Genomic DNA, 24,740 nt, shown 5'->3' with positions numbered 1-24,740 from the left:
TTAAGTTCAAGTTCCATTGGTGTACAGACTGGCTTGCACATCTGTAAGCCAAACTTTTCAAGAAGTTTACTAATGTATCTTGACTGTGATAACCGAATACCTCTAGCATCATGTATGAACTGAATGGCCAAGTAATAATGCAAAGACCCCAAGTCTGACATGTCAAAAGTTTGTTGCAAATTTTGTTTAAATGCTGAAATCTGATCAGCATGTGTCCCTATAAGCAAGAGATCATCAACATAAAGACAAATGATTAGCATGGATCCCCCCTCTTTACATACGTAAAGGGTAGACTTTGATGAGTTGTTTATGAACCCTTCACTAAGCAAGAAAGCATCTATCTTTGCATACCAAGCTTTAGGAGCTTGTTTCAAACCATATAAAGCTTTTTCCAACTTGCAGACCAAGTGTTCCAAGCCCTCAATTGCAAAACCAATGGGCTGCTGTACATATATTTCCTCATGAAGTTCCCCATGTAAAAATGCAGTTTTAATATCCAACTGATGGTTGTCATGCGGGAAGTAGGAGCAAATGTCTCCTCATAGTCAATGCCTTTCTTTTGTGCATAGCCTTTAACTACAAGCCTTGCCTTGTATTTGTCAATGGATCCATCTGCATTCCGTTTCAGCTTGTAGACCTATTTTGTTCCAATGGCTTTCTTCCCAAATGGCAAAGACACCGAATTCCATGTTTGATTCTTAGTGATAGAATCCAATTCAGCTTGCATTGCTGCCATCCAATGCACACTCTGTTGTGCATCTTCAAAACGTTCAGGCTCCTCATTATCAAGGGTGCTTGCTGCCATAACAATCTCCATGGTATGTGTAGTATCATGCATACGAGCTTGCCTTCTAGTACGACCGGCCATGGGTGCATCCAGATGACTATCTTTCATAGTCTGTAAATACCATCTAGGCATTTGTCTTGCCTCCTGACTGTGCATAAGCTCTTGCTGAATTTCAATTTTAGAACTTTGCTGAATATTCAGATCAGCCAATGGCTGATTTTCTGCATTTTCCAAAGGAGCAGCTGGCTGAACATTGAGTTCACTTGTTGAAACTCCAGTTGAATCACCAAATGTAATGGGCAGCAGCCCTTCAAATACATCACGGGCAGCCTGATATGTGTCTAAACCAGCCAGGGACAATTCTGATTTTTCATCAAATAGTACATCCCTATTGGCAAACACCTTTTTAGAAACATGATCATAGAGTTTGTAGCCTTTGCTCTCACCGCTATATCCCACAAAAATGCATTTAATAGCCTTGTCATTCAACTTTTCTACGAGTATCTTTGGAATATGTGCATATGCAAGGCACCCAAAGGTATGAAAGTGTCCAACAGAAGGTTTTTGGTTGTTTCAAGCCTCAAAAGGTGTAGTTTTCTTCAAAGCTTCGGTGGGGTATCTGTTCAAAACATGGCAAGTACACATGATGGCTTCCATCCAAAAACTGTGAGGCAAGCTCTTTGCCTTCAGTATACATCTGGCCATCTCTGTGAGTGATCGATTCTTCCTCTTTGCAACCCCATTCTGCTGTGGAGTATAAGCAGTAGTGTATTGATGGACAATGTCCTTTTGCTTCAGAAAAGAATTCAGCATAGAGGACATGTATTTCCCCCCTGGGTCCGAACGGAGAGTCTTTATTTTATAACTAGACTAGTTTTCAACAAGTGCAATAAAAGCCAAGAATGCATCATATACTTTTGACTTTTTGACCAAAGAGTAGATCGAGTAAAATTGAGGAAAGTCATCAATAAAAGTCACAAAATAGTAACATTCTCCCAATGACTTTGTGTGGATAGGTCCACATATATCTGAATGCACTAACTGCAACCTGGTTGTTGCTCTAAAAACAACATCACGGGGAAATGAAAAGCGATGCATTTTTCCCAAAATACATCCTTCGCACAAGTGCTCAGGAGGTCTCTCCAGTAGAGGCAAGCCAACTAGCATCTGCGTACATTGTAAAGAGCATCAAGCTGCCAAAGTTCGCATGCCCCATCCTAGCATGCCATAACTCTGCCTGTATCATAGCAGGAGTAAGAGTGGATGTCAAATACGTGACTGATCAACTGAAAGAGCATCCAACTCGTATAAACCATGACATAAAGTGCCTGTCAAGACCAAAGTCATGTGTTCTTTGTCTCTCACCATACATCTGTCATCATCAAATGTGACTTTGCAATCCACAACGTGCCAAAGAAGAAATAAAGAGCAAATTCTTCTTTATGCTTGGCATAAATAAAACATCCTGTGGGCGGAGAATAGAGCCATCAATGGCTGTGAGCATAATCTCCCCCAATACCTTGAACAGGGTATGATGCATTGTTGGCACACTGTACAGACTTGCCAACTAGAGTTGCACCAATAGAAGCAAATAAATCTCTGCGAGATGTAATATGCCTCAAAGCACCACTATCAAAAAACCAAGTGCCTGCATTCTTAGTAGAGCTAAATGCTCGATCAGCCCAAGTGGTGTCATAACTGCATGTGAAAGCAATAGTCCCTGTTTGCAACAAAGGACGCGAACTCAGTAGCAGTGAAAGGAGTATCAGAAATAGACATACTTGACTCCTTCTTTTCCTTGGCAATGCACTTTCTGCACTCAGTGATGTAGTGGCCTGGCTTCTTGCAATAATGGCATTTTCCCTTTTTGGCTTGCGTGCCCCCTTGTTTTTTATTTGCTTGTGATGTGCCAGAAGTCCCAGAACTCTGCGGAGCATTCTTCACTTAGCAGCCTTTGCCCTTTTGTCTAGCCATAAAAGCGTGCTCAGAGGCTATAGCATCCATATTACTATTTCTCCTTGTTTGCTCCTCCTCTAGAAGCAATCTGACTAACTGAAGAAAAGTGATTGGCTGTGCGGCAATCCTCATGGTGAGGTTTAAGACTATATGAAAAGCCAAGTATGAAGGAGGTAATGAGTTTAAAGTGGTAGATACCATCTGTGCATCCGAATAGTACTCATCAATATTCATGAGTTGCTCTCGCAAGTTCTGAATTTTGTTCAAGTGATCTTGAATAGAATCACCTTCATCCATTTTCAATGTCTCTAGCTCTTTCTTTAAGAAAGAGATGCGAGTCTCATTCTTGCTTGCAAACATCTGCTCCAAAGTTAGCCAAGCTTCTTGTGAAGAAGTTGCTGAACGAATGTGGGGGATGATTGACCGCTAAACTGCCAATGGAATTAGCGACAAAGCTTGTGCATCCCGTGTATCCCATGCTTTTTGAGTTGCTGATCTTTGTGGAAGTGGCTGAAGTGGAGTAGGCTGAGGTGCCCATTGTGCACGTCCTCCTAGAGGAGGAGTAGTTGGAGCCACAACTCCAGGTCGAGCTTCTTCTCCACTGACATAATCCCAAAGATTTTTAGCCACAAGTACATTCTTCATCATGAAGGACCAAAGTGAATAGTTATTTCCATCCAGTCTGTCCTCTTTGGATACATAGGTGAAGACATCTCCTTCTTGATTTGCCATGATTATCAATTACCAAGAAAAAGCAAAAGAGCAATGTCGAAGCATGACCACATTGGAAATCTGAAAATTTCTAGAAATTGCAAGAAATAACTTTTTGCAATTAGTGTACAGAGGTGTACTCTGTCAAAACTGTCTGTAATGCGTGCAGTCCAACATGCAATTAGTGTTCACAACACTGTACCATCAAAATCCCCAAAATTTGTTGCCCTAGATTTGTTCAAAACAGTCTATCAATGACTGTAAGTGCAGTGTATGTACCAATGTTCTCAAAAAACATAAAAGCCCCAAAAATTTTGATGAATTCGCCCAGAAATTTGCATTAACCGTGCCCTAGACTTCTGTGTCTGCGTGGGTAGGAATCCCCTCTTCCAGAAATTGATTCTGGAATAAAAAAGGTAAAATATTTTTTAAAAAATTACCTTTGAAATGACGAGTTGTCGCTGACCTGACCATAGTCGGATGGTGATGGTGTGGTGCTGATGGGCGGCCCAAGGGCCAAATGGTGGCCGTGGAGAGGTCAGGTTGCAAGGCAGGAAGTGGCAGAGCATGGCAGCGCTCAGTAGACAGTGCTTCAGATGGGAGTTGGAGGCGGCGCACCCAGGGCGACTCTCCTAGACGATGGGCGGCACTCTGATGACGGGCGGGACAGGTAGGCGTTGCTAGGACAAGTGTGGTGGGAAGGGCAGTCGGGCCAGGGGACGGGCGTTGCTAGAGGCAGCGTGATTGTTGGGAGTTGGTAGGACGTTCTGTAGTCTGCTGCTGACGTGGGGAGAAGCAGATCAAGCCGCTGTAGGACAAGGCACTGTTGTGCAAAGCAGAGGAGCAGGGCGTCTCCTTCTGAAGGTTGAGGTTGGACCTGAGTAGAGAGTCCCGAATGTTGAATGGAGTTGAGCTGAACAAGGCCTCAACAGCTGAGTTGAGCAGAGCCAATGGTCTGGTACTGAATGTGAGAGAGGACATGATCGAAGCTCAGCACAGAAACTCAGTAGACAGTATGAGAGTGAAGCACGATACCCAATGCAATAGACTGAAAGAGTGTAAACTGAAAGTACAAGGTACAACCCTTAAACCTTAGGGTTGTAGGGGGTGTTCACACCCGAACACGGTAAGTGCTCGTAAGTGTGTGTCATAAGCATATACGAAGTAATATCATGAGTTTGGGGGAAAAAATCTCTCCTAGCGAGAGTAAAAAGTGCCCCAATGTCCTATTGATCATCGACATTCCTATGTGAGCGTAGGTGTGAGTGAAATACCCAACAGTATGTTAACACATGTCATGGGGATTATAAGAAAAAGCCAAGTACCTCTTCTTCTAACCTTCCTTCTTTTCCGTCTACTTTACAAAATCAGAATGAATTTGATGTTCCTTCATTGTATGGTGCATCATCATCTTCACACTTTCATTTCCAATCATTGAATGTTAAAAATAAATAAAATGCATCTACACCTCACATACCACATTTTCAAAACCCACCCATTCCACTGCATTCTTCCAATGTTTTTCCACTGCACATCACACCTGGGGGTTATGGAAACATAGGCACATTCTTTAGGACCTTGTTCTTCCCTCAGCCAGGTGGTGTTTCACCTACTTCACACACATTTTCGGGATCATTGCAGCCTGGGTATCCCCCCTAGTCTCTCCCGACTGTGAATCAGTTGACTCCACAGTTTGCCTCCATGGGTTTACCTAGTGGACCTTTTGGTCATTCTGCTATGTCCCAGGCTCACTTTGGACAGGGCTTTAGTGTCCTAGTGCCTCCACCTACACCGGCACCTTATGGAAACATTCATGTTCCAGTGCCTCCGCCTTAATTGACACTCATTGGACACTCAGCCTACTTTTGGCTACCCACCTCTACCCCCTCTTTCTACGTATTAGACATATCCACCTCCACCATCTTACCCCCCACCATCTTATCCCCCATATCCATCTTACTTCATCTACCCGACACCTCATGGTTCTAGCTCATCTTCTGCCAAAGCATGCATTTAATGATAATACTCGTTTTAATGGGTTAAACTTTACCACTTGGTCGAACTTGATAAGACATGTCCTTGACTCCCAAAACCTATGAGATCTTGTGCAGGGGTTGGAACCCCAACTTGATCTTGCACTTGTTTCATACGAGGTTGTTTGCTCATGGAAGGCTAGGAATGCCTCCGATATTGTCGAGCTGATGTAGGGCTTATTGCCTGAGTTTCATTCTTAGCTTCAGCATTTTGACTTAGCGTTTGAATGATGGGTATACTTGACTGACCGCTATGCGACTCGAGATAGGACCCGTCGTATCAATCTTGACCATGAGCTCCAGCTTTTCAAAATCACTGACCGGGATGACTTGAAAGCCAAGTTTGTTGAGTATCGGCGTCTTCTCATTGAATTCTTCACTACAGGGACTCCCAAGTCCTCTGACGATCAGGTTACGTTGTGTGCAAAATCAGAGTGGAAGCTAGAGAGTGTGCACAAGAGGGAGAGAAGAGCATACAAGTACAAGAATAAGTCTTATTTATTCAGTTGCTTATGAAAGTACAACTTGGGTCACTCTCACTCAAAAGTTGATGTAGACCCATGGGCTGTTTATATAGCCCCAACTAGCTAGGGTTATCCACTCGTGCATAAGGAGGGTTCATATGCCTATACTCTCAACATCTCCCCTCAATGCCAAGTGGCATTGGAATACAAAGCGTAAGAGAATGCCCCCACTTAGCCCAAATTGGATGCCTTTATAGAATAGGCTTATAAGGATGGTTATAGGTAGAAAGGATATAGGACTCATAAGAGACGATCATCTGTGGATTGGGAGGCAAAGTTGGCCTCCAATTCCTTAGGTACTTTTGGAACATTGGGACACTTACTAGTGATATGCCCAGTCTTTTTGCATTTATTACACTTCATTTTTTCAGGATACTTCTTCAGCAATTACTTACAATATGCTCTTTTTTATGATAGAAAGAGCACTTTGTAGAAGCTATATGGACAAACACTTGCTCACGGGAAGTAAATGCTGAAGGGCCTTCATTATGGTTTCTCTTCTCTTCATCTAGGCATGATTGAATGGTACTTGCCAAAGTTGGGTTTGGGATATTAGTAAGGGTAGTAACAAGGGTTGGAAAGACCTTTACAGATTTTAGAAGGATGGCAATGGCAACTTCATCATGAATTGGTGCTTGAACGGTGGCCAGTTGTGCTATGAGCCCCTTCATATGTGAAATAAACTTACTTAGATTTTCTCCCTGTTTGTACTCCAAGCTAAAAACTCAATCTTTAGAAAGATCTTGGAGTTCTTCCCTACAGCTCCATGGAGCCTTTCAAGCTCATCCCACTTCTCCTTGGCAGTGGAGAGTTGGTCAATATGACGAATTAAAGATTCATCCAAATGAAGCATGATGATGGCTTGAGCTCTTTCATTGTCTTCTATATCAAGGGGATTTGATGGGTCAATAACTTTGGTTCCTTTATGAAGGGCCAGTAGCCTCGTTCTATCATTTTATATTTTACTAGGACTTGCCAGGGATGGAAGTCTTTTCCATTGAATTTGTGAAATTGGGCCTTACATCTACATAGGCCATGGCCATTATAGAAAGGTCTTACCTATTGCCTTAGGTAATGGCAATGTCTAGTCCTTTACAGGTGGCCAAGTACGAACCAAATAACATAATTGATAGCCCTACAAATGATAACCAATTTTAAAGCTTTAAGGATGAAAAAGGTTGGAAAGCATAAGGATGAAAAAGGTTGGAAATCATACATATGTGATATCTCAAGGTAGGATTTTGGCGGTCTCGTCCTGCAAACAACCCTTGATTTAAGTTTTACTGTTTTCCTAGGTTTCAATGAGATGAACTTTGACTGGACTTCTGGCTCCTCCTGATAATGTGGCCTATTAGAGGAGTTCTTGGTGAAACACAACTTATCAATCAACTCTATGCTATGGGATGAATCAGAGCAGAGTACAATAATACTCATTTCTCTGATTTACCAGCAGCAAACAGTAAGAGGCATTAGTTGAATGCATCAATAGTGCTAAGAAGCACTCTTACCAACTTCCATTCTTTTACTCATAATGTAGGTTGATCTTTACAAGTTTAATATTGCCCATGGAATAAGAAGAAACTCTGCATTTAAGCTCCACAGGGCAATAACAAATCTTAACAAGGGTTTTTTAGTGATTAAAATCACTGTTGATAATGCCCATGGCTATGGATGCTAGGAAACCCACAGCTAGGATTTTGCTGATTGTGGGCAATAGAGAGGGAATGAGGTCAAACCCTCTTAGAGGGAGATTGCCCACTAGGTGGACTATGAAAGCCCTATGGTGGCCGAGAAGAATGCGGTACCTGTAGATCATGCCACACTCAGAGATGCCATGCTGCCTAGACTGTGCCTTTTCCTGCTCTTTCAGCAATGTCGCCCTCCTGTGCCCACAATGTTGGGGTTTCTCGTACCACGTTGCTGTGCCTTGAGCTAGGGAGGAGTTCTTTAGAAGAAATCCGGAGCTGAAATGCTCTCCTTTGCTCTCCCTAGGTCCTCCAACAGAGGTGGGTCAAGCTAGCTATGGTGGAAATAAGGATAAATAAGAGGACAAGATTTCTTCTTGTGCACTTAGGTGTGTAGAGAGGCTGAGGGAAGTTGAAGGATGAGAGATGGCTCTGATATCATGTGCAAAACCAGAGTGGAAGCTAGAGAGTATGCACAAGAGGGAGAGAAGAGTACACAAGTACAAGAACAAGTCTTGTTTATTCAGTTGCTTATGAAAGTACAACTTGGGTTACTCTCACTCAAAAGTTGATATAGACCCTAGGGCTGTTTCTATAGCCCCAACTGGCTAGGGTTATTCACTCCTGCATAAGGAGGGTTCATATGCCTATACTCTCAATACATTGTTCCTAAATAAACTCCCTAGGAAATACTTCAATTTTATGAAAGGTATAGTTTCAAAGCTTACCATGCCTACATTCTATGAATTTGAGTGTCAGTTGTTGCGTTATGCACGGTTGTTCGATTGATTTCATATGAATTCCTCGTCAGGGGGGCTCTTGTTGCTCATTCTCAGAAAGGGTAAGAAGAGAAGGGAAAACAAAACCAAACCTCCACTCAAAATCAAAATCAAAAGAAAAATCAATCCGGGGAATCACAAGGAACATCCCAATCTCTCAAACCTGGGTGGAAAAATGTACCTAAAAAGAATAGGTATTGTCAACATTGTCAAAAGGTTGGCCATTTTGACAACGAGTGTCGATCAAAGGCAAGAGATACAACACCAAAACTTAAGTCACAGACCCTCGCCCCTCAGTTGGGCAACCCCTAGCAAGGGAGACAGGGTGATGGCAAGGGGCAGTTTAAAGGTCAGACTCATATTGCTACTGCTCAGCCATCTCAGTCGACAACATTCCATCTTAGTTGATCAAATGCAAGAGGCACAACACAAAAACCCAAGTCACAGATCCCCGCTCCTCAGTCGGGCAACCCCCAGCAAAGGAGGCAGGGTGATAGCAAGGGGCAGTTTAAAGGTCGGACTCATATTGCCACCTCTCAGCCATCTCAGTCGACAACGTTCTCAACTCCAAAGGGCTTGTTTGGCTGGTCTACAGAGGCCCACATCGTCTCCATAGAGACATTAGATGCAAGTCTCGTCCACATTTGTGAGTTGCCTCTTTTGATGAGGTTACCGCAGAGGTCCACTCGTCACAGCCGAGCACTTCAGCTCCTATTTGGATTGTGGACAATGGAGCTACACATCATATGACTCCTATAGCGGATATTTTCTGCTCCCGAGCCCTTGCAGCCGGGCAGGTCCGCGTAGGAAACAACTCCTCGGTCAAGATTCAAGCTCAAGGTTGCATCAGTTTTGCCATTGACAAGGGTTCGGTGGCTTCGTTAGACAATGTATATCATGTCCCTCAGCTTGGGGTGAACTTGTTATTTGTTCAGCAGCTTTGCCGGTTAGGCGAGCAGTCCTCTTTACAGTGACCACAGTCGAGGTCCTTGAATCTCAGACTGTTTTAGTGATTGCTTGCGGTGAGGCACAACTTAATGGCCTATACCACATGACACATTTTCTGACCAAGCTTACAGTTGAGGGCTCCGTGTTCCATAGCTTTTTGGCCTTAGCCATATCTCGGGAGCCTACAAACAATGAGCGCCTTTGGTATTTTCGCTTAGGGCATCTTGGTTATGACTCTCTTTATGAGTTGTCACGCCGTGAGCTGGTTGAGGGTCTTCAACGCTTGAAGCTAGCTTGAGATGTTTGTAAAGCATGTCATTTCGGGAAGCAACACCATACCCCATTCCCTAAGCAAACCTCACATCATGCTGAGGCGCCCCTTAGATTAATTCATGTTGATCTTTGTGGACCGACATCCATTGCCGCCTTGAACAGCGCGCTGTATTTCTTTTTGTGTAAACGCCCCGAACAATGTAGTATGCTTAACAATTATGATATTCACTTGTTTTCGAGATTTAATATAAAAGAGAATGAACACTTAAAGCTGAAAATAAAAATTACTCACAAAATTACAGCCATGAAAATGTAAAAGTAATGGAGACAAGATTGAGGGTTGAAGATGGGCAACCCCCCCCGAAGGAATGCATTTCTGCTCAACCCAAGTCCCTTAGGGAAGAGCTCAGTTACAATCAACCTGAGAGTGAGAAGTAGTAATTTTCACTCTCACAAGATCATGCAAAGATGTACAAACACACATGCATTATCTATTATGCAATGATAAGAACTGATTTCTTTACAGTATGAGAGAAGAAAAAGGGAAATTCAGCCTTTCTCCATCGTTGATCAGCAGTTAATGGATAGGGCTTGCTTCTTGTAGCTAAAATGGAAGAAAAAGCTCGAGAAGGAGGTGTTGTGATGAATTTACAGGCTTGCTGTCCTGTAAACAGCAGTGATAGAAGAGGGAATATGGAGGAATTTGATAATGAAGAAGTGGGGGATGATGATGGGGATGGATGGGGCCAGTTTCTGGCTATCTGTGGGTGCTGTACATGAGTTTACAGCAAAGAAAAATGATGATCAATGAAGAAAAACGAGCTCTTATTTATAGGAGAGGGGAGAGCTAGTACAAAAGGGGAAAGTGGAGTAGCACAAGACAAGTGTCCAGCCACATGTCATGAGATGTGGCAAGTGGTGGGACACTTTGGAAACTTGTGTGACAAGTGTCTTGACACTTGTCTCTTCTTTATGGCCTTTCTTTTTGGGTTGAATACTGTCAAGAATAGAAACAACCAAATTTAGTAAGCACAGTCAGAGTACAGAACTTACTATTTTTAGAATGACATCCCTATTTTTTAGGACTAGCATTTTTAGGCTAATTCGAGGCTCCTAAATTTTAGGGACCTCCTAAAATTTAGGGATCTCCTAAAATTTAGGGACCCCCCCAATATGGGTGTCATATGAAAGCTTTTTCCGTGTACATCGCAAAAATGGTATTCGAATCTTCATGTGACTTTCCTATGCAAAGAGATGTGCATTTTAAGCTTTCAGCCCACACATGCACATTATACAAGCATTTCATGATCATGCCATCTTGTTGATTGTAACTGTTTGTTCTGGTGGATCTAGCCCACACTTCAAGGCATCAATCCTTTCTGTGTGCGAGTCTAACCCTGATATGCGTGAGTTCTAGTTACAGGTGCCCAATCGGGTCATATAGGTGGAAGTGTGAACTATCTTTTCTCTAACCCACCGCGTGGGTCCACTATAACCTGTGACCACTCATCAGTGGCCAGCTCCAATGCACTTTTCTTTATATCTAATTAGTACAAAGGAAATAAATTTAATAAATCATTATATAGACAAATTAATGAAAAAGGATACAAATTCTGTTTCTATAGAGTTGTGACAGCCCTCTGGCTTTTATTCAGCTGTCCTCAGCTGAAAAGCTTGTTGATATTGCTGTAGAATATTTGGGTAATCCTTCATGAATCTTTCATCTACCCATTGTGCATCTGTTGTGGGTAGATTCTTGAATTTTAGTAAGAATTTTCGTGTCACAAGGCCACTTCTCGTGGTTCGATCCTTGAGAAACAAAATCTTTTCAGGTTCCAAGAGTTGCTCTGTTTCTTCAACTTCTGGGGGATCTTCAGTAATGGGTTCCTTTGGTTCTGGTCCTATGTAAGGTTTTAGCAAACTTACATGAAAAGCGTTGTGTATTTTCCAATGAGCAGGAAGCTCAAGTCGATAAGAAACTTCATTTATTTTCTCAATCACTTTGAAGGGTCCAAAGTATCTACTGGAGAGCTTTGGAAAAGATGAATTTTGACCAGAACCTTGTTTGAGCCTGCTTTTATCAAACTTTAGCAAGACATATTGACCTTTCTCAAAAGCCAAAGGTCTTCTTCGTTTATCTGCTTGCTTCTTTTGTCGCTCTTGCGCAACTTTGATAGTGGCTCGAACTTGATCCATTGTTGTTTTTAAATCTGAAGCAAACTCATCAGCAGCAAAAATCTTATCTTTAGTGCGAATAATTGGAGGAGGAATCACTTTACCCTGTACTATTTCATTTGGAGCTTTCCCTGTGGATGAGTGCACTATATTGTTGTAAGCAAACTCCAATAATGGAAGATATTTCTCCCATTGTGACTTATGTTCACTAACATAAGCTTTCAACATATCCAAAAGAGTGAGATTCATCACCTCTGTTTGGCCGTCAGTTTGAGGATGAAAAGATGAGGAGAACTTTAAAGTGGTTCCCAAATTCTCAAATAAAGCACGCCAAAAGTTACTTGTGAATTTGGAGTCTCTATCTGAAATGATCTCAGAAGGCATACCATGTAATCTAAAGATATGTTGAATGAAAAGTCTTGCAGCTTGTGCGGATTTCAATGTTTTATGACATGGAATAAAATGTGATTGTTTGCTGAATCTATCAATTATGACCCAAATCATATCATGACCTTGAGGTGTTCTTGGAATACCTGAGATGAAATCCATTGTGATAGATTCCCATGGATCTTTGGGCACTGGAAGAGGTTGTAACAATCCTGGAATCTTCTGCCTATCATATTTGGATTTTTGGCATACCAGACAAGCCTCAATGAAGTTATGTGTATCTTTTCGTAATGTTGGCCAATAAAAGTAGCGCTCAATTGCACTTAGAGTGGCTTTCCTTCCTCTATGCCCTGCATAAGGGGGTTCACGACTTTCTTTAAGCACCTTTTGTCGAACAGGAAGAGTGACACAAAGGCGATTGTTCATGAGAAGGTAACCGTCCTTGATGGAATAATCTGGATGAGAACCTCCTTGCTTTAAATTTGACCAAATTGCTGCAAAATCAGTATCTTCATCATAAGTATTCTTCATCGTTTGAAAATCTTCATGATGAGCCACTGTAATAGTTGCAATGCGAGGCACTCTAAAAAGTGCATCAGCAACTACATTTTGTTTCCCTGGAGTGGACATAATTTGAAAATGAAACATAGACAAGAAATTTTCCCATCTTGCATGTTTCTCCTGCAAATGCTTTTGAGTCTTGAAATACTTCAAGCTTTGATGATCGGTTTTAATAAGAAATTCATTGCCTAAAAGATAATGTTTCCATATCTTTAAAGCATGAACCACTGCTAAGAGCTCCTTTTCATAAATGTCATACCTTTTCTCCACATCATTTAGACGGCGGCTTTCAAAGGCTACGGCATGGCCTTCTTGATTTAGCACTGCACCAATACAATCACCGCAAGCATCTGCTTCCACCACAAATGGTTTTACCAGATCTGGAATGATAAGAACAGGTCCAGAAGTAAGAGCTGTTTTCAGCCTTGTGAAGGCTGCCTTCTCTTTTTCCTTCCATTGGAAAGAGATCTTCCTCTTTGTAAGGTCATGAAGTGGAGAAGCCATATGTGCAAAATGCTTGATGAAGCGGCGGTAATAAGAACATAAGCCAAGAAACGATCGCACCTCATGTACATCACGAAGATGAGGCCATTCTTGGATTATCCTGATTTTTTTAGGATCCATCTGAATCCCTTCAGAAGAGATGACATGCCCAAGGTAATTTATTTTATGCATGAAAAATTCACTCTTTTTACCATTTACCAAGAGTTGATTTTGTTGTAGTAATTGTAGAACAATTTCCAAGTGTTGATGATGCTCCTCTTCATTCTTGCTAAAGACAAGAATATCATCAAAGAAAGTACCGACACATTGTCGATGCTCTCTAAAGATGCGCTCCATCATTCGATTAAAGGTGGCTGGTGCATTGGTTAATCCGAAAGGAACCACCAAGAATTCATAAAGACCGTATGAAGTGCGGAAAGCAGTTTTGTGTACATCTTGTGGTATTACCCTAATTTGATGATAACCACTCTTTAAATCAATGCGGCTGAAAACCTTTGAGCCTCCTAGACGATCCAAAATGTCGTCAATTCTGGAAATAGGAAACCGATTCTTCACGGTGATTTTGTTGAGGGCTCGATAATCAATGCACATCCTGAATGTGCCATCTTTCTTTTGAACAAGAAGAACCGGTGAACAAAATGGTGAGCTACTTGGCCTAATTAGCCCACGGTTGAGTAGGTCTTCGACTTGCTTTCTGATTTCTTCTTGTTGAGGACGGCTCACACGGTATGGTGCTATATGAGGAGGAGAACTACCCGGGATAATATCAATATGATGGTCTTCTGGCCTTTCTGGGGGAAGCTGATAAGGAAGATCTTCCGAAAAACAATCTTTATACTTTTCCAAGAGCTGAAGTTGCTCTTGGTTTTCAGCATTTATATTATCTTTTACATCAGTGACATAAAGCAGACAACATTGAACACAATCCTTAATTGCTCTAGAGACTTGCATATGGCTTACCATAGGTATGGTGTCTCCAGAAACTCCAGCTTGGATCTCGTACTTCTTGCCTTTTTTGGTGAGTTCTACCTTCTTTTTCTGAGAGAAGATGGTTGAATCTACTCTATGATTCCAGGGCATGCCAAGAATCACATCGCAACCATCAAGGTCTCCGATACAGAAGGTATCTTCGTCACTGTAGCCTTGAATTTGAAACTTGAGCTTGCCAATGTAGGGTATCACAGTCTTCACTGTGTCACCTTCATCAGCATTCAAAGCTTGGCGAACTTCTGCCGGAGTGTCCATCTCTTCATTCTTTAATCCAAGCTCTTTAGCTAATTGCAAGGAAATAATATTTTCATTCGCCCCAAGATCTATCAAGAATAGTGCTTGCTTACCTTGCAACTGTCCCCAAGCTTTTAATAATTTGCGTGTCTCTGGAGTGTGAATTGTGTTTGCAACTACATCACTAATAGCATTGATTTTCACTGGCGACTTAGGCTTGTTGTCAGAAACCTTGCTTTGTCCCTTGTTTGGACATTGCTTCGCTATGTGGCCTGTTTGTCCACATTTAAAGCACTTCCCTTCTTTCATGAAGCGTTGCTTTTCTTCTTCGGAAAGCTGCTTTGCTTGTGGGTATAGATTGGAGCGAAATTGAGGAGCATTAGGAGCTGCATAGGGCTTCATCTTCTTTTGATTTGATGGCTGCTTTTGCCACTGTTTTTGTCCTTCATTTGGGGCTGAATACTCCTCATCATCAGCTACTCTCTTCTTATCATTCTTTTGGAATGATTTGTTGCCATTGTGCTCCATTTCCGATGTCTCAGCATGGTCAATGAGTTCCCTGAGACTAGAACAATGATAATGATTAAGAGCAGTACGAAGTTTAAAATGCAAACCTCCTTGAAACTTCCTAAGCTTTTCCGAACTGCTGATCTTCTTGAAATGTTGGACCTTCAAAAGTAGCTCCCAAAATCTCTTGGTATAGTCACCAAGTGACTCATTTTTCCTTTGCCAAAGCCGATCCCATTCCATTTTTACATCTCTTTTGAAATGAACAGGAAGAAATTGGCTTTGTATCAGGCGAACAAAGGACCGCCATGATTTTGGGGCAGCATGATCATATTCCAACCCCGTCCACCAAGTATGGGCTAAGTCGGTTAAATGTAAAGCTGCAAACTTAATCTTTTCTTTTTCTTTATACTTGTCACGACCATACAAAATTTGAAATTGACGAATAAACTTCAGAAGAAGATCAGGATTTCGGGAACCATCATACATACTGAACTTGATCTTCTTTTCAAGTTGAGATAGTGACTTAGTCTTCTTCTTCTTCTTATGCCTTCGTCCATGCTCGGATCTTGAGGTTGAAGATGATGAAGTGCTTGATGGGGATGAAGATGGAGACGAGGGTGAAGAATGTCGATGCCTTTGACGATGATGAGGTCTTCCACGAGAAGGGTGTGACTCTTCATTACTAGAAGAGGATCCATCAGAATAGGCGCCAGATGACTTTGAAGAAGAGGATGAGCTTCGATCCAATCTCTTTCTTTGTATTGAAGTAGAATGGGACTGCCTCTTAGAAGTAGTTGGACTTCTTGATCGGCTCCTTTCATTGGTATGGCTTTGTCTCCTTGAAGTAGATGGGCTTCTTTCCTTGAATTCTTTGGGATTCTCAACTTTTTCTAGTTTGAGAAGTTGCTCACGAATTTGCTGATTCTCCTCTCTAAGACTTTGAATGGCTTGAAGGATAGCACTCGATTGATCCATTGAGACTAAAGAAAAAAAATATGCTCAAACACTCAATGCAAGGGCTAAAACAAACAAACTTATAGTTGTAAGCACTACCAGTGTTAGGGGTGAGGACCGAGCCAAAGCTCTGATACCACTGTAAATGCCCCGAACAACGTAGTATGCTTAACAATTATGATATTCACTTGTTTTCGAGATTTAATATAAAAGAGAATGAACACTTAAAGCTGAAAATAAAAATTACTCACAAAATTACAGCCATGAAAATGTAAAAGTAATGGAGACAAGATTGAGGGTTGAAGATGGGCAACCCCCCCCGAAGGAATGCATTTCTGCTCAACCCAAGTCCCTTAGGGAAGAGCTCAGTTACAATCAACCTGAGAGTGAGAAGTAGTAATTCTCACTCTCACAAGATCATGCAAAGATGTACAAACACACATGCATTATCTATTATGCAATGATAAGAACTGATTTCTTTATAGTATGAGAGAAGAAAAAGGGAAATTCAGCCTTTCTCCATCGTTGATCAGCAGTTAATGGATAGGGCTTGCTTCTTGTAGCTAAAATGGAAGAAAAAGCTCGAGAAGGAGGTGTTGTGATGAATTTACAGGCTTGCTGTCCTGTAAACAGCAGTGATAGAAGAGGGAATATGGAGGAATTTGATAATGAAGAAGTGGGGGATGATGATGGGGATGGATGGGGCCAGTTTCTGGCTATCTGTGGGTGCTGTACATGAGTTTACAGCAAAGAAAAATGATGATCAATGAAGAAAAACGAGCTCTTATTTATAGGAGAGGGGAGAGCTAGTACAAAAGGGGAAAGTGGAGTAGCACAAGACAAGTGTCCAGCCACATGTCATGAGATGTGACAAGTGGTGGGACACTTGGAAACTTGTGTGACAAGTGTCTTGACACTTGTCTCTTCTTTATGGCCTTTCTTTTTAGGTTGAATACTGTCAAGAATAGAAACAACCAAATTTAGTAAGCACAGTCAGAGTACAGAACTTACTATTTTTAGAATGACATCCCTATTTTTTAGGACTAGCATTTTTAGGCTAATTCGAGGCTCCTAAATTTTAGGGACCTCCTAAAATTTAGGGATCTCCTAAAATTTAGGGACCCCCCCAATATGGGTATCATATGAAAGCTTTTTCCGTGTACATCGCAAAAATGGTATTCGAATCTTCATGTGACTTTCCTATGCAAAGAGATGTGCATTTTAAGCTTTCAGCCCACACATGCACATTATACAAGCATTTCATGATCATGCCATCTTGTTGATTGTAACTGTTTGTTCTGGTGGATCTAGCTCACACTTCAAGGCATCAATCCTTTCTGTGTGCGAGTCTAACCCTGATATGCGTGAGTTCTAGTTACAGGTGCCCAATCGGGTCATATAGGTGGAAGTGTGAACTATCTTTTCTCTAACCCACCGCGTGGGTCCACCATAACCTGTGACCACTCATCAGTGGCCAGCTCCAATGCACTTTTCTTTATATCTAATTAGTGCAAAGGAAATAAATTTAATAAATCATTATATAGACAAATTAATGAAAAAGGATACAAATTCTGTTTCTATAGAGTTGTGACATTTTGATAGTGGATGATCATTCTAGATACATGTGGATGTACTTTCTCAAGCATAAGTTAGATGATTTCACATATTTTTTTGCTTGGGTGCTATTGGTTCATAACCAAACTGGTCATTGCGTCGGTTGCATGAGAAGTGATAGTGGTGGTGAGTTCATCTCTCATGAGTTTTCCAAGTTTCTACAGAAGCATGGCATCTCATGCTAGCTCACCTCTACAAACTTCCTTCTCAGAATGGAGTCATAGAGCGTAGGAATCGGATAGTCATGGAAATGGCACGCTCTATGGTGTTCGCAGCAGAGCTTCCTAAGCGTCTTTGGGTCGAGGCTGTTAACACTTTGGTATACATCTTCAACTGGTACCCAATTGCGGCTCTGTCCCAGAAGACCCCATATGCGGCATTTTTTGGCTCTCGGCGTGTTATTGTCCACTTCAGAGTCTTCACGTGTCGTGCGTACCCACACGCGCGTGATGACAAGATAGAAAAGCTCACTCCCCAAATTGATCTCCTTATTTTTGTGGGATATTCCTTTGAAGTGAAAGCCTATCGTTTGTTTGATCCTCGGACAAACAAGGTGATCGTTAGGTGGGATGTCGACCTTGACGAGAGGGATATTGTGCAGTCCTCTGCACTGGATTCCGATCCGATTTCTTCTTCCACATCATCAGAGATCATATCTACTGAGTCTGGTCTACTTCCCACTCCTGACATTTCCGCAGATTCTTTCGCTCCCAGGCCCCCTCCGCGAGATCTGTTACCTTACTATATTAGTAGACCATGCGGGATTCAAGGATCCTACCACTAGACTCCACTTCGGAGGGACCTAGAAGATCTGTATGGCTTGCTCCTCAGGCATCATTTGCATCGCTGTTTATAGCTGATTATATAGCGCATTGTGAGCCGGATACATGGTAGGAGGCTCTTCAACACTCTCAATGGTGAGAGGCCTTGGAGAAGGAGCTAGAGAGTATTGACCGAAATGAGATCAGACATTAGTGGTTCGTCCGAGCCACAAGAAAGTCATTGGAACAAAGTGGATTTTTAGGACCAAGCTAAAAACTGAATAGACAAGTACATGCGCTTCACTTTCCATGTGACTCTCCCACAGTTGTCTATTGCGACAACCAGAGTGCTGTTGCCCTTGCGGGCAATCTGATCATCACATCACAAACACGGCATGTGGGAGTCCACTTCCACTTTTCCAAAGAGCAGGTTGAGCTAGGTACCATTCGCCTAGAGTTTGTGCCATTATCAGATAATTTTGCAAATATCTTGACCAAAGTGGTCAACCGGCCGGTTCTTCAGTACTTGCTACCCAGGATCGGCTTGGGTACACCCTCCCCTACCTCTTCAGCTTGACGGGGAGAGGGTGCTTCCCTCTTGCTTTCCCTTTCAGTTTGGGGGGGGGGCGGCTTCTACTCTTAATAGTGATAGTGATGATGCTTACAGTTTTTTTTAAGACATTACATTCATTTATTCTTTTGTATTGTATTATGGACATTTGTAACTTCATCCGCACTATCAGGATGACATGATTGTAAAGGGGCTTCTTGGACAAGTGAACAATTTCCATGTGAGGGCACTGTCCAAGTGGCATCGTTGCATAGTATATTGCATGAGTATGACATCTTGCATCTCCCTTTGCATTACCCCATGCATTGGCATTCTGTTCATGTAAACGTGTATCTGTGCACATTTATTCCTTTTTAGTCTTTTGGAGTGGTCGACTCTAGGATCCACCATATTCGTGGCATTGCACATGGTAGCTTCCAAGGCAGTCTTTCCTAGCTTGCTTGCTTGACATATTTGCTATACACATACCTTCGCCATTTTCTTCGTCACTGACACCCAGTAATGGTAGGGGTAGTATGCTTGTCTTGTGAAGGTCTTGGGTCTGATAATCCCTTATCACTCTCCCGTTTGGGGCACGGATATTCAATAGGACAAAAACTGATTTGAAACCCCTACTTAATGCTTAATCTATCAAACCTAGAAAGCCCTAAGAAAAAAAAAACAAAAAAAAGTACACAAAAAAAAAGTCCATAGCTGATACCATCCGCCTTTGTAGGGCTTGGTAGGCCACGGGACAGCCGACGTGGACCCTTTGTCCGATGCCTTGTCCTCTCTAGGGTGATCACTTAGGCTCCCTTGGTAAGATAACCATCGCCTATGTAGTCTTAGTAGGCCACTGGGCAGTTGATGTGCACCCTTTGTCCGATGCTCTGGCTGCTTTGGGGTGGAACACCTTGGGGCAAAAGATAAACACAGCAAGGGCTTGGCTGGCCTCTATTCTTGTGGCACCGTTGTTGGGCCTGAGAAGGGATGTTGAGCTAAAAATGCATTAGTTTTACTTAAACAGCCCCAAAATATGCTTAATTAATGAAGAAACCTTGTTTATTTAAAAGAAACGCGATCCTAGAGAGTTTCTGTGTGCCACTTGCACAAACCCTTTTGGGAGGGCCCAAACTTTCTATAAATAAGTATACTGCCCTCCATTTAACTCTCAATCTCATTTTTGCAGATTTCAGGTGTTTCAGCTTGCTGCCCACATCCCATTGGCGGACGACAACTCAGCCAAAGCTGTCCATTGCTGTCTACATCAATTGGCACTTGATTTCCAGCCCTCTTCTCGCAGTTTGGAGCTGATTCTAGCCAGGCGATTGCTGTTCTTGCATAGACCTGCTGCCGTATTGCCTGCCACGTCATTTGCAGCTTGTGTTTGGCAGTTTTCACTCTTTTCCAGTTGTCGCTCAGCTTCTGTAGATTGTCGCCAGGCTTCGACAGTTTTCTCTCTTGCAGGTTGTCCTACCTGCGTTTTTAGTCTTCCTCTCTCTTGTAAGCTGTCTTGCTTGCGTTTTTAGTCATTCTCTCTCATGTAGCCTGTGTTTTTAGTCTTTCTTTCTCTTGCAGGCTGTCTTACATGTGTTTTTAGTCATTTTCTCTCCTGTAGCTTGTGTTTGCATTTTTAGTCTTTCTCTCTCCTTGTAGGCTGTCTTGCCTGCGTTTTTAGTCTTTCTCTCTCCTTGCATGGCACCGGAGGCTCACCCCTCAACACATCACCAAACCAGCCCTGAATCACATCATAGTTGGCATCATGTGTTGACCTTGAGATTTAGAGAGGAGCTACTATAACTACATATCTTGTGCATATAGTTCTACACCTAGAGATCTTTTAGAGGTTTAGATGTTAGCCTTATACTCGGATGCATTTTTCTTTCACTTCATGATGAGATGACATTGGACATAGATGTGCTTTAGCCTTTGGTCTTGTCTCATAGGCCACATTGGCCTTTTGCAAACGTTAATCTCTCTCTCTCTCTCTCTCTCTATATATATATATATATATATATATATATATATATATATATATATATATATATATATATATATATAGCAGTCACTATCTGATGGAGGGGAGCAAAAGGAGCGAGTCCTCAATTCCACAAGAGATAAGATGGGAGCATCACCTATTGTGGTTGAGGAATCGGATTTGGAGTCTCTTGAGATAGAGATTCTCTAGACTTGCTAGAGTCATCTAGATAGCTAGCACTTTAGTGTGATATTGAGTGCCAGCACGCTCAGACAGACACATGGTTGTAGCTACATGGGCTACATATGGATCGCCTTCCACCTCTACAATATAGCTTGTATCTTCCTTTCTTAGAGGTCAATCGTGAGGAGGTCAACATGATCATTAGGATGCACATTATTCAGCTACATACAACCAAGTTTTGGTTGGCACCTTTCTAGTACCCAGGGACAAAGAGGGCTTTCTATTGAAAGCATCTCCTATATATATATATATCCCTGATGGTCTTGTGGTCTGGCTGAGAGACACAGATACATATATATCCCATTGAGTACAGTGTGCCATTGGTCAACTTTGCACATCCTTGCACCAATTATGAATAGAGACTACTATGGAGCAAATTCCCTTCCCCTAGCGAGTTGGATGTGCCAGCTTGAGCTAGTGATGACTAAGGAGTACTATATATGTAGGTGCCCAGTATACTCTGAGATCAAAGGGCTCTTTCATTGTCTATTTCAAAAGGGATTCACACCACTATCCAAGGTGATGGACTTTCCGGATTAGTGTTGCCTTGGACTCTTCCTTTTGGAGTTGCACTAATCTAGAGATCACCCCTTATAATCTTAAGGGAGACACCTTAGGGATTCACACCAGCGCATCTTTACTGACTTTTCAGAGCTGGAAAGTATGGTCCTAGCCATCATAATGGTCTCCTTTTGGGCCAATCCAGTCAGCGAATGGGCTCAATCGGTTGTGGTATAGGTTGCAAACCCAAAGTTAAAACTTCAGCTCCATACAAAAGGGTAGGTGTGACTAGAGTGTCAAACAACCATAGCTTGGTGCGAGGTTCCTGAAACTCTACATGGGTACACCGGCTCTCCAAGGCCCTTAGTGTTGCATAACCTTGTGCTAGCTAGGCTCAATTGCCCCTCTTAGTGAAAATATTGGGCCAAAGAAAGTGACTCCCAAGTATACACATTCTCTCACATGCTCCATTGCATCTCCCCCAAATGCGAATAGATACATAGATTGGGTCACTCATGTTGCCGAAGTGTTGAATACCATGACTTTGGTTTTTCCAAGATTCATTGAGATCTCTATCTTTGCAAAAGGTTTATAGTGCATCTAAGTGACGTGCAAGCCCTCCGATGAGTTTGAAATGAGTAAAATATCATCAGCATGCAATAGCATTGGATCTCGATAGTAAGACTCCAGCTAGGCTAGCTCCAGCTCCACCTCCCCTATCAATGTAGTTGGATACATTGTCTATGTATAGTCCAAATAGTGTGGGTGAAAGTGGACATCCTTGTTTTACTCCTATGGTGCTGTCAATTCTCTTAGATATCCCCCTAGGTGTGTGCATACACCGTACAGCCTGCCACTCTCTCATACGATGCATAAATACCCCACCATGTGCTCAATGGCACACCAATCTCATGCAATCTCTGCATGAAATGTGCTCAAGGTACTATGTCAAATGCCTTATAGAAATCCACAAAGCAACAATAAATTTTTTTGTCTTGGGCTTGACCCTCCTCAATGATTGCTCTAACCATGAGGATATGGTCCAATGTGGTGTATCCACACTATGAACTCTTGCCTTGCATCTCAACCCATGCTTTGAGCTCATGCTCTAGTATCGATATGTATATCTTAGCCTGTGTAGTCGATCATGGTCTTATAGTTACTAGGGGCCAAAGGGTCACCACTCTTAAAGAGTGGGGCTATAGTACAGTTTGACAATGTTTTAGGAAATCCCTCACATAATGCTCTGCTGAACATACTTGCCAATGTGTCACATGGATGTGTGGTAGAGAAGGATCACTAAGTTTGTAAGCCTGCAGAGGCAGTATGGTTGTTTGTCCCAGTACATCATACAACTATCTCCCATAATGGCACCAAGCATCAAGTGATGTAATCTTTATAGTGGGTTGTCTCTCATGAAACATTCTCCATGTTGTTTTGCTATCCTGTCCCAAGAATAGTTGGTACATGTTTGTCTCAAATTTTGCTAGGTTCTCTTGCTTCTTCTTCTGCACAAGGCATCTAAAGTGTGTCCTTGCTTGGCTGGTTGCAGTTGGAGAGAGCTTCTGTCAACCAAATTTACCATTTACTTTGTAAAGGATCGTAATTGGCTACCAGATGAGGCCAATTCACTATGGGACCTCCACAAAAGTGTGTCCTGGTGAAAGGGACTATAATGGAAGGTTGGATTAATAAGACTTCCATTCACTGGTGGAAAGCAGTGGGGCCTTCTCTTTGTCCCTTTAATTGGGTTTTTGGCAAAGCTAAGTTTCCTACTCCAGCATAGCCTCACATGAAGGTTATGTTTTAGTTCCTCAGATTCTGGGGATGCTAGCATAATTGGGTCACCAGAATGCTTTTATTTTTTATTCTAGTCCCATTGTTCAGCATCATGTGGCGAGACTGAAGGGTCTTCTTCATCGGTAGCTAAAGCTTGTTCATTATGCAAGCATTTTCCCCTGGGAGGACTTAGTCCCTTGGCATATGATAGTTTCCTCAGTAGTTCTGCCTTCTGTTTAGTTCTTTGTGACATTTGTCCTGTTCTATTGTAATTTTATTATTACTCTTCACAAAGAAAAAGAGAGAAAGAAAAGAAAGAAAGTTGTGTTAACCTCAGACAAAAGGCCAAATTAGCATATGAGACAAAAGCGGATACATCTGAAGTTCAAGAAACTGTCATGTTTTGCAAGTAGAATAATGAAAACATAATCTAAAAACATCTAGCTAGGGAACAACAAATAATTGAAATACTAAAAAGCACTAGGAATTGAATACAATGTGGAATTGATAGGGGGATCAATATAATTTCAAAATATCCCTCATAGGTCTGTTGAGCATTGATATTCTGAAGCGTCGAGGTAGAGCTGCTCGGTGATGTGCCAGTGTCGTCTGTATTATCCAGTGGTGTCTCGAGCAGGGATGTAGACCAGTGGGCTGTGGGCAGCATGCTCTGTATCTCTTAATGACCTTGTCTAAGTTGACTCCATGTGGTGGAACCACTAGTTGGTTTGGGGATGCTCTAAGGTATCATGTGTGAGTGTGTGTTGCCGTGACCCCCAAGATACCTCCCTCAAGACTCTAAGAGGTGATCTCTATGCCAGCGCAGATCCAAAAGAAAAGGTCCAAGGCAATCCTGATTTGACAAGTCCATCAGGAGGATCCATGCACCTACATGTCCTGATAGTCTTCCACTTTTTGTGTTTTTGAGGTTGTTGGCATAATTGGACTATCTGGAATGCATTCTTTTTCGATTCCCATTCTTGAGTGCTTAGTCATATGAGCTATTCGAGGGTTCTCTGTCATTGGCACTTGAGCACCATTGAGTATGGGGGTCTTTTTACTAGGGATGATCTGGCACCTTACCGTTGCTGTTGTCTTTCCATCACCCTAGTTCCACTTTTTGTGTTTTTGAGGTTGTTGGCATAATTGGACTATCTGGAATGCATTCTTTTTCGATTCCCATTCCTGAGTGCTTACTCATATGAGCTATTCAAGGGGTCTCTGTCATTGGCACTTGAGCACCATTGAGTATGGGGGTCTTTTTACTTGGGATGATCTGGCACCTTAGTGTTGCTGTTGTCTC

General features: G+C 42.2%; 1 protein-coding gene across 2 annotated transcripts in view; it reads left to right on the top strand.

Annotated features, from left to right (window-relative positions):
- Positions 1 to 24,740, top strand: part of LOC148022158 (beta-carotene isomerase D27, chloroplastic-like) — a 96,759-nt gene that overhangs the window by 12,871 nt on the left and 59,148 nt on the right. The window lies entirely within an intron of this gene.

The sequence above is a fragment of the Lygodium microphyllum genome, chromosome 17 (genome assembly GCF_053477565.2).
Source record: "Lygodium microphyllum isolate KBCC chromosome 17, Lygodium_microphyllum_v1.1.10, whole genome shotgun sequence".
Classification (NCBI taxonomy): domain Eukaryota; kingdom Viridiplantae; phylum Streptophyta; class Polypodiopsida; order Schizaeales; family Lygodiaceae; genus Lygodium; species Lygodium microphyllum.
Note: the sequence above shows the minus strand (reverse complement) of the source record. Positions and strands in the feature narration are given on the sequence as shown.